Consider the following 9,940-nt stretch of genomic DNA (forward strand, 5'->3'; position numbering starts at 1 on the left):
TGGGCATGAGGTGAAGTTTGGCACTAGAGTTGTGGTAGCACCAGAGAAGAGAAAGATGTGTATATGAGATGTGGCAAAAGTGAAATCAACAAGCTTTGGCAACAGATTGGACATGAGGGGTGAAAGGAGAGGAGCCTGAGGGACTGGGTGGATGGTGTTTCCCTCCATATTAATAGGAAAGATAAGAGGTTAGGAGGCAGAGGTTTAAGGGGAAAGATAATGAGTTCAGTTTTGAACATTTTGATTTTGAGATGTCTACTGGACATGTATTTCTAGGTGTCTGAGAAGCAGTTGTAGATCTGAGATTGGAGGTCAGCAAAGAGGTTGGAGCAGGATAGTTAGACTGGAGAATCATCAGCATAGAGATTAAATCCATGGGAGCTGATGAGATCAAGTGAAGTAGGATAAAGGGAGAAGAGAAAAGGGCCCAGAAGAGAACACTGTGGGACACCTATGGTTAGAGGGCGTGATCTGGGTAAGGATCCAGGAAAGGGGTCTGAGAAGGAGTAGTCAGATAGGTAGGAGAAGAACCAGAAGAGTGTTTTCCTGAAAATCTAGAAGAAACTTTCAAGGAGCATGGGGGAGTGATCAACTGTCAAAGACTGCAGAGAGCCCAAGGAGAATGAAAGTTGAGAAAAGGCCATTGGATTTGGCCACTAAGAGATTATTGGAAAGTTATTGCAAAGGTGCCAGCCTGTGTTGGTGCAGAGTATTTTCTTCCCTGAGAGTTACCTATACTAAAGAAATCAGTAGGACCAAACCCAATCCTTACATACTCTGCTCCAGGCCCTGGGGAATACAAATACAAAAATAAAATAGCCCTTTTCCTTCAATGAGTTTAAATTCTAAGTGGATGCAGAGGAATGCATGTAACAACAAGGACAAAGAGAAGATAGAACAAAGAGTTCTAGGAATGCTTAAATGAAAGAGAAAACTAATGGCTAAGGACATTATAGATAGCCTCATGGATAAGGCAGACTTTGAGCTAAACATTTAAGGAAGAGAAGGATACTGAAAGGTAGAAATGAAGATAGAGTGTATTTCAAGAGTGGGGAATAACTGAATTCAAAGGACAGCAAGTAGTCCCATTTAGACAAAACATAGAGAACTTGAACAAGAGTAATGTGAAAAAAGACTGGAGACATAGATTGGAACCAGACTGTAGAGGGTTTGAAATTAGCACTATCAAGAAATTGTATTTTATCCAAGAAGCAATAGGCTTATTAATAATGACTATTAATGGTTTTAGAGTACCAAGAGTAAAATTATCAGACTTGTACTGCAAGAAGATGATATTGGGATAACTCTAAAAGACTCCTTACAGAAAATACTGTCCATTTCCAGAAAAAGAACTATGGAATCTGAATGCAGATTGAAGCATACTATTTATTCTCTCTTGCTTTTGTTTTGTTCTGTTTTTTTCTTTTTCATGGTTTCTTCCATTCATTCTAATTCTTCTTTACAACATGAGTAATGTGAAAATATGTTTAATAAGAATATATATGGGGGCGGCTAGGTGACACAGTGAGTAGAGCACTGGCCCTGGAGTCAGGAGGACCTGAGTTCAAATCCAGCCTCAGACACTTAGTACTTACTAGCTCTGTGACCTTGGGCAAGTCACTTGACCCCAATTGCCCTACCCTCCCTGTCCAAAAAATAAAAGCAAAAAAAAAAAAAGAATATATATGTAGAGTCTATATCAAATTTCATGCCATCTTGGGGAGGGGGTATGGCAGGGAGGTGAAGAAAATTTAAAATTCAAAAGCTTATGAAAGTGAATGTTGAAAACTAAAAATTAATTAGCTAATTAATTAATTTTTTAAAAAGGTGATGATGTTGGTAGCCATGGATTGAAAGGGTCAGACTGGTGGCAAGGAGACCAAATAAAACTATTAAAACAGTCTAGGCAAGAGGTGATGAATGACTGAAATCATAGACATAACAGATGTATAGCACTTTGCAAATCTTAAACACTATACATATGCTACTATTATTATTTTTTTATCATAATCATTACTTTCTACAAAATAAAGGAGTGGTTATGTGGGTAAAGGGAAGGAAACTGAAGTGAGAGATACTATAAATGAGATAAAATCAGCAGGACTTGGCAACTGATTGGATATGGGGGAGACGGAAGAAGAACAACTCCAAAGCAATGAATCTGGGTGGCGGAGTTCGGTACTTTGGAGAAGGTGCAGGTTTAGGGGGAAATATGATGAATTTAGTTTTGGACATGTTGAAATTGAGATGAGATATCCAGGTAATGTTTAGCAGGCATTTAGAAATGGAAGACTGGACTTTACAAGAAAGATTAAGGCACAATGGAAGAGTATATCACGAAGGTCTTGTGTTGCAATTGATTAAGAAATAACATTGTGATGGTGTCCTAGTCTGAAGTCCTTGGTCTCATTTGAATCAAAGAAGTAAGAAATCTTCCTTGAATAGGAGACTTAATTTTAGGGAGAGATCTTAATTCCCTGAGACTAAAATGATTAAAGGGAGTTTGTATTATTTATCATGACCAAACTAAGAATATAAATGATTTTTGTTTGTTTAATATGGTTAAAAGAGGTGTCGCTTTGTTCATCTTTAGCAAGACTGAAAGGGGGAATCCTTAGAAGGGATGCTTTAAAGGGGTTATTCATGTCAAGACGTTATTTTTTCCAAGTGCTGGTGCATCAGCACTAACTAACTAACTAGTAATACTGTTCTGTTTAAGTAAATCAGAACTTAGGAAAGAAACTTTAAAACTATATGTCTTTGTTTTACTTTGCTGCTAAATTTTGTTTTGTTTCAGGATTACTATAAAATACAATTTGAACATAGCTTGGGAGAGATCTTCTGCTTAGCAGAGGGAACTCTGAATTTCTCTCCAGGAGAAATGTTTGTATATTAACAAATTGTCTCTGACACATTTTGGCTAAAATGCAGAGTATAGAATTTTTCTTCCACAATGTAGATTTGGGAGTTATCTGTGTAGAGATGATAATTGAACTCTTGGGAGTAGATGAGATCACTAAGAGGGAAAAGGTAGAGAGATAAGAGAAGAGGTCCCTGGACAGAGCCTTGGGCAGAAATCATGATTAGAGAGGAGGAAATGGATGAGCCAAAAAAGAAGAATGAGAAGCTGTAAGAGGGAAGAGAACTAGCAGAGGATAATCAGAAACGAGTGTGTGGTGGGTAGGGTCAAAAGCAGCAGAAAGGCCAGGGAGAATGAGGACTGAGAAATATTAGTCAGATTTAAGACAATTGAGACAAATATGTTGACAATCATTTCACATTGTACCTAAAGATCAATCATAAACAATATTTATCAGGAGGATGGGTTTGTCTGATAGAGAGATCTCTTTCAGCCAGGAGTCCCCAGCTTGGAACAAGGAATTTGGAACTAAGCAATTATTTTAGACTAAGCCACAAAAAACTGTTGCTGGGCCTAAGGTGACATGCACTTATCTCTCACCCTATAACAGAAAGGATGCCCAAGAAGTATGCAACATTTAGCTCTGATAGATGTTGTTTCTCCCCCCAAATGGAAATATATCCTTTCAACTCATGAGGCCCTGGTACATCTGCCAAGTCTGAATCCTGAGTCCACGTGGGTGGTTTTATTTTATGCCCTTAGGAAGTCATGTCAATCATAACATTACTTAGTCCAAATAGAAACTGAATCAATGGTGTTGATGTTTGTGCAATGTAGGCAGCTAGGTACCTCAATGGATAGAGTGCCTGGACTTGGAATCAGGAAGATCAGAGTTTGAATCCTACCTCAGATACTTATTAGCTGTGAAAACCTGGGAAAATCACTTGACCTCTCTCAATCTCAGTTTTCTGATTTGTCAAATGAAGATAGTAAGGGTTGTTATGACCAAATGAGATAACATGCAAAATGCTTTGCAAACTTTAACATGCTATATAAAGGCTAGTTATTTTTGTTATTATAGACCCCTGGTCTAATCAAATTTGAAGTGGAAGTAGGGGAAAGGGGTTGGTAGATACTGATCCTCATAGGGGAGTAGAAAAATGCCCAATATATAATATTAATCAAGTATGGGCAGATATTTACTTTCTATACTCAAAATAAATTGCTTGGTTGTTTGTTGTCCTTCATTCTCAAAGAGGACCAAAATGATGTCACTACGTTGGAGTCAAGGTGCAGGGTGTCTGACTGTAACTGATCAGACCAACATGAGTTCAGAAGATTCTACCACAGGTCTGGCACAAATAATGCACATAAACATTTGGAGTGGAAATGTCTTTAAATTTGAGCATCTCACATTTCTTCTGAGCTACTATAATTCTGCTTTACTCACAGAGCACAGTGCCTTCTTTGATGCAGGCATGCCATACTGGGTGGTCTTTTGTCAGTGTCTCCCATGTCACACAATCAGTTCTAAAGACCTTGCTAAATTAGCAATGAACTGTTCCAACTGTCTAGTAGAAGGGCTCTATCTGATCTGTTGACATTAAATCTTCTGGTAGCTGTCTTGCCTTGGGGCAACTGCTTTGGTTGAATGTGAACATTTAGCTTGGAGAGGATAAGTCTATAATTGGTCTAGCACTCTGCCCCCACATCACCTTCAACACTCTTAGAACCTGTCTGTCTTTTCTTACAATGACATAGTTATTAAATGCCAATATTTGCTGCAAGAGTGCATCCATGAAGTTTTATTGCATTTAGGTAAATAGAAAACTATTGGTAATGAGGTCATGAGATGCAAAAGTCTTCAGCCATAAGTGACCATTGCTGTAGCTGTTTCCTACTCTAGTCTTCCTAAGGACTACTTACCATATCTGGTAGCCTGTGCCTTTCTGGCATTAAAGTCACGTAGAATTATAAACGTGTCCTCTTTCAGCATATTGATGATGAAGGTCTCCAGGGCTTCATAAGATTTTCGGGGCGGCCAGGTGGCACAGTAAGAGTGCCAGCCCCAGAGTCAGGAGACCTGGGATCGGTTCCAGGCTCAGATACTTAACACCCACACAAAATAACTGGCCGTGTAACCTTGAGCAAGTTACTTAACCCCAATTGCTTAAAAAAAATTTTTTTTTCCTTTGACCTCATCAGGGTTCTTCATGGTGGGAACTTATGCACTGATGATGGTGGCATTATATTTTCCTACAAGTGGCAATCGTATTTTTAAGAGTCTGTCATTCACTCCTTTTGGTAGACATATAAGCTTGTTAAATAGATTAGTTTTCATTGAAAAACCTATGGCAGCTTCATGGCACTCCTCTTCACTGTGGCCACTCCAGAAAAATGTGTATCTAGTTCTAATTTTGGTAAGCTGGCCTTCATTGCCAATCTTGTTTCACTCAGGGTGTCATATTTGGATGTCATACCTGTTGAGTTTTCTTGTAACAAGAGGTGTTTATCTTTCAGGTCTACTAGATTTTATGTCGTCCATAAACATGTGCAAATGCCATGTGCCAATGGCAAATGTAGTCATCTCTGCAAAAGTTTTGTACATTATTTTTTTGTGTTTTGACAGTATGGTGGGATCGCTACCAGGGTTAGGTGAAGCAGACAAATTTTAGGGCATTTTTTCTAGGCCCTCCTTCCTGCCAGGAGGTGAGCCGTGCAATCCTTCAAAAAGGCTGTTCAGATACCCAGGGCTACTGAATCCCACTGATGCTTCAGTCCAGTGAGAAGATGATCCTATGGCCTGGGTCATCTGTGTGCGGGGTTGTAATTACAGTATATCTGCACTTAACTGCTTCATCACCTGCCTGTTGCCACAGGGCTTTGAGGTAGGTAAAAATGGTAAAATGATATGGGTAATGCCTTTTTGCTCACTCATAAATTGGATTTAAGTGAGGCACAGTTATGTGAAGTTATCAGCCTCACTCTCTCTTCCAGAGTCATTGAAATCCAGTGGCAAAATAAAAGTCAAGGCAACTGGTGATGAGTTGGGATGAAGTGGATGACCTTGGTGTCTTTGTTGTCTTACTAAGCTCTAAGTACTCCATAATGCCTGCTTCAGCTGTCTTCATGGCTATTGGAATATCCATCCATTCTTCTGGAAGAAGTTTCCACATGTTTGGGGTAGACACCCCCCTCTCCAACTCACTACCAGCTTTGAGACCCCTCAGTTATCCTCAATCTGGTTTAACCCATCTGCCAAAATGCTTTACAGGTTGTGGTCACTGCTTATACTATAGCTTCTTGTATTCACAAGTGAGAATTGGTAGACTCCAAAAGTGGAAATAAGCCCTAAAAAGGGCTTGGCAGTCCTCAAGTCAGGGACACTAATCTTCCTTGAACACCCCACCCAAAATAAATACTAAAAGATGTAAAAGACAGCACAAATTGACAAGACAAACATTCAGTAATTTATAATATTATTACTCTTGCAGTATTTTCCTGATTCTGCTCACTTTACCCTGCATTCGTTCATGCAAGTCTTTCTAAGGTTTATCTGAATCTGTCCCTTTTGTAATTTGTCATAGTTCAACAATATTCCATTGCATCTATATACTGTAATTTGCTCATTCTCCAATTGAAAGGAATCTATTTGATTTTTAGTTCTTTGCTATAATAAAAGGGCTGCTATGAATTTTTTTTAGCATATGCAGGTTCTTTGTGTTTATCTTTGATTTTTTTGGAACATAAGCTTAATAACAATATTGCTGAGTCAAAAAGCATGCACAGTTTACTGACTTTTTGAGTATGTTTTTAAGTTGCTTTCCAGAATAATTGAGTCAATTTACAGCTCTGCCAACAGTGAGCCAGAGTGCTTGTACTCTGAGAGCCCCTCCAATAATTACCCTTGTCCTTTTTTCTCATTTTTGCCCATCTGCTGTCAGGTAGAATCTCAAGGTTGTTTTAATATGCATTTCTTTTACAATTAGTGATTTGTTTTTTTCCCCATATCATTGTTGATAGTTCATATTTCTTTAATTTGAGAACTACCAGTTAATATTATTTGACCCCTTATCTATTAAAGAACAATTCTTGTTGTGATATATTTGTATTAATTCCATATACATCTTGCATATCAGATATTCATCAGAGAAATTTACTATAAACATTTTCCCCAGTTCACAGAGTTCCTTTTAATTCTAACTACATTGACTTTATTTTTGTAAAAACTTTTCAACTTTATGTGATAAAAATTGTCCATTTTACCTTTCATAGTCATCTCTATCCTTTGTCTGCTTAAGACTTCTCATACAGGTCACAGTTATGGAAACTATCTTTTTTAAGCCTCCCCTAATTTGTGTATGAGGGGTTCCTTTATATCCAGGTCATGAATCCATTTGGAGATTATTGTATTATTTGGATGGAGCTGTGGATATAGGCCTAAATTCTGCCATTTCCCCCAGCAGTATTTTTCTGAAGAACAAGTCCTTTTCACCAAAATTAGTGGTCTTGGGTTTGTCAAATACTGCTCAACAATATGGGCAGCTAGGTGATGCAGTGGATAGAGCACTGGGCTTGGAATTGTGGACACTCCTCTTCATGAGTTCAAATACAGCCTCAGACTAGCTGTGTGACCCTGAGCAAATCACTGGACCCTGTTTGCCTCAGTTCCTAATCTGTAAAATGAACTGGAGAAAGAAATGGCAAACCACTCCAATATCTTTGCCAAGAAAGCCCCAAATATGGTCGCAAAGAGTTGGACACAACTGAAATGATAGAACAACACTCAACAATATGCTACGACATTTTATTGCTTTTGTATCTTGTGGATTTAATAAATTACACTGATAAACATTTCTAATTTCACACAAAGTACCAAATTGTTTTTTGACTACTTCATAATACTGCTAGACTCCTGTCCTTTCTTGATTTTAAATGATTGTCCTTGAGATTTAAAAATTTTGTTCTTTCAGATGAATTTTGTCATTATTTTGTCTGGTTTTATAAAGTAATCCTTTGATAGTTTGAATGGGATGGCAATGAATTTATTAATTAATTTAGGTAATATGGTCTTTAAAAATATTGACATGGTCTAATCATGAACAACTAATTTATCTCTAATTTTAAAATCCTTTTATTTCTGAAAAGAGAGTTTTATAGTTGAATCATATAATTCTTGTGCATGTCTTGAAAGGTGGATGCCAGGATATTTTATATTTTTTATAGTTATTCTGAATTGTATCTATATATGCTTTGAACTATATCTATTTCATCTCTTCTTGCTGAGTTCTATTGTTGATATATAGAAATGCTAATGACTTTTTGTGGGTTTATTTTTTATTCTGTTACTTGATTGAGGTTGTTAATTATTTCTATTAAATTTTAATGGAATATCTGGGATTAAGTCAATCACCTTATCTAAAAAGTGATAACTTTGCTTCTTCTTCACTGATGCTTAATAGTAACAATAGCTAACATTTATATTGTGTTTACTGTGTGCCAGGTATTGTGTTAAATGCTTTACAATTATTATCTCATTTGATCCTCACAACAAACCCGGGAGGCAGGTGCTATTATTATCCCCATTTTACAGATGAGGAAATGGAGACAAACAGGTTAGGTGACAGAGCTAGTAAATCTGAGGCCAGATGTGAACTTAGGTCTTCCTGAGAGGAAGCTGGATGTTCAGTGGATTACTTACTTACTAGTCAGCCTCAGACATTTACTAGCTATGTGGCTGTGGGAAAGTCATTTATCCTCTGTTTGCTCATTGAAAAGAATGCTGGGCCTGGAGTCAGGTAGACCTGAGATCAAATTCGGCTTCAGACTCTCACTAGCTGTGTGATCCTGGGTAAGTCACTTAACCTTTGCTGTAATCCACTAGAGAAAGAAATACTGAACCATTCTCATATTTTTGCCAAGAAAGCACTTTATGGGGTCAGGCATGACTGAACAATTTCCTGACTGTAGGCCCAGGGCCATCCTTCAATTTTTTTTTCCTTTTCTTATTGTTATATATAGCATTTCTAGAACTATTGCAAATGAGTATGGTGACATTGAACGTCCTTGCTTTATCATTGAGCTTATGGGAAAGGCCTTTAGAGTTTCTCCTGTAAACATAATCCTTGCTTTTATTAGTTACCCTATTAAGGACAGGTAAAATTTATTCTTGTGTGTTTTTTTGATTTTTGGAGGGGGGTAGGCAGGGCAATTGGGTCAAGTGACTTGCCCGAGGTTACATGGCTAATTTTTTGTGTTGTGTCTGAGGCTGCATTTGAACTCAGGTCCTCCTGACTCCAGGGCTGGTGCTCCATTCACTGTGCCACCTAGCCACCCCATATTCTTGTGCTTTTTAACATCAAATAAAGGAATGTTGTATTTTTTTCCCCTGCATTCATTGATATAATCATGTATTTTATCTCTCATTTCCCAAAGTCTTTTCCCCCTCACTCTCTGCTGTTTTCCCTTTGAAGAGAATCTGGAATCCTATGTGTCCTTTCTCAATGCTGATAGGAGGAATGTTCATTCCTTTGACTTTGTTTGATTGTTTCTTGATGTCTCATGGAATCATTAGCTTCCACTTGCCCAATTCTAATTTTTAAGGAATTATTTTCTTCAGTGATTTTTAAAAAATCTCTTTTTCCATTTGGCCAATTCTATTTTTAAGGTGTTATTTTCTTGAGTATTTTTTGTGCCTCTTTACCAAGCTGTTAATGTTCTTTTTACAATTTTCTTGCATCACTCTTATTTCTTTTCCCAATTTTTCCTCTACCACTCTTATCTCTTTATTTTAAGACTTAATCTACCTATGTAGTCTGTATGACTCTGGACAAGTCATTTAACCTCTCAGTGCTCTATTCAATTCTCTAAGACTATAAAAGAGTCCCAACCTGCATTGGTAGAGAGAATTCTACCAACCAGTGAAATTACAGATCTAGTCCTCATACTTTTCAAACAACCAGCTATTATATTTATTTATGAATTAAATGGCTTTTGTATTTTCCACTTTTATTTTTCTATTTGTTGCTTTTCAAAATGCATATTTTAGTATTTAGTTGGTTTTTTTAATTTATTGCTTGT

The sequence above is a fragment of the Petaurus breviceps genome, unplaced genomic scaffold (genome assembly GCF_028583685.1).
Source record: "Petaurus breviceps papuanus isolate PSGF00001 unplaced genomic scaffold, PetGlider_PUasm1.0 90925, whole genome shotgun sequence".
Taxonomy (NCBI): domain Eukaryota; kingdom Metazoa; phylum Chordata; class Mammalia; order Diprotodontia; family Petauridae; genus Petaurus; species Petaurus breviceps.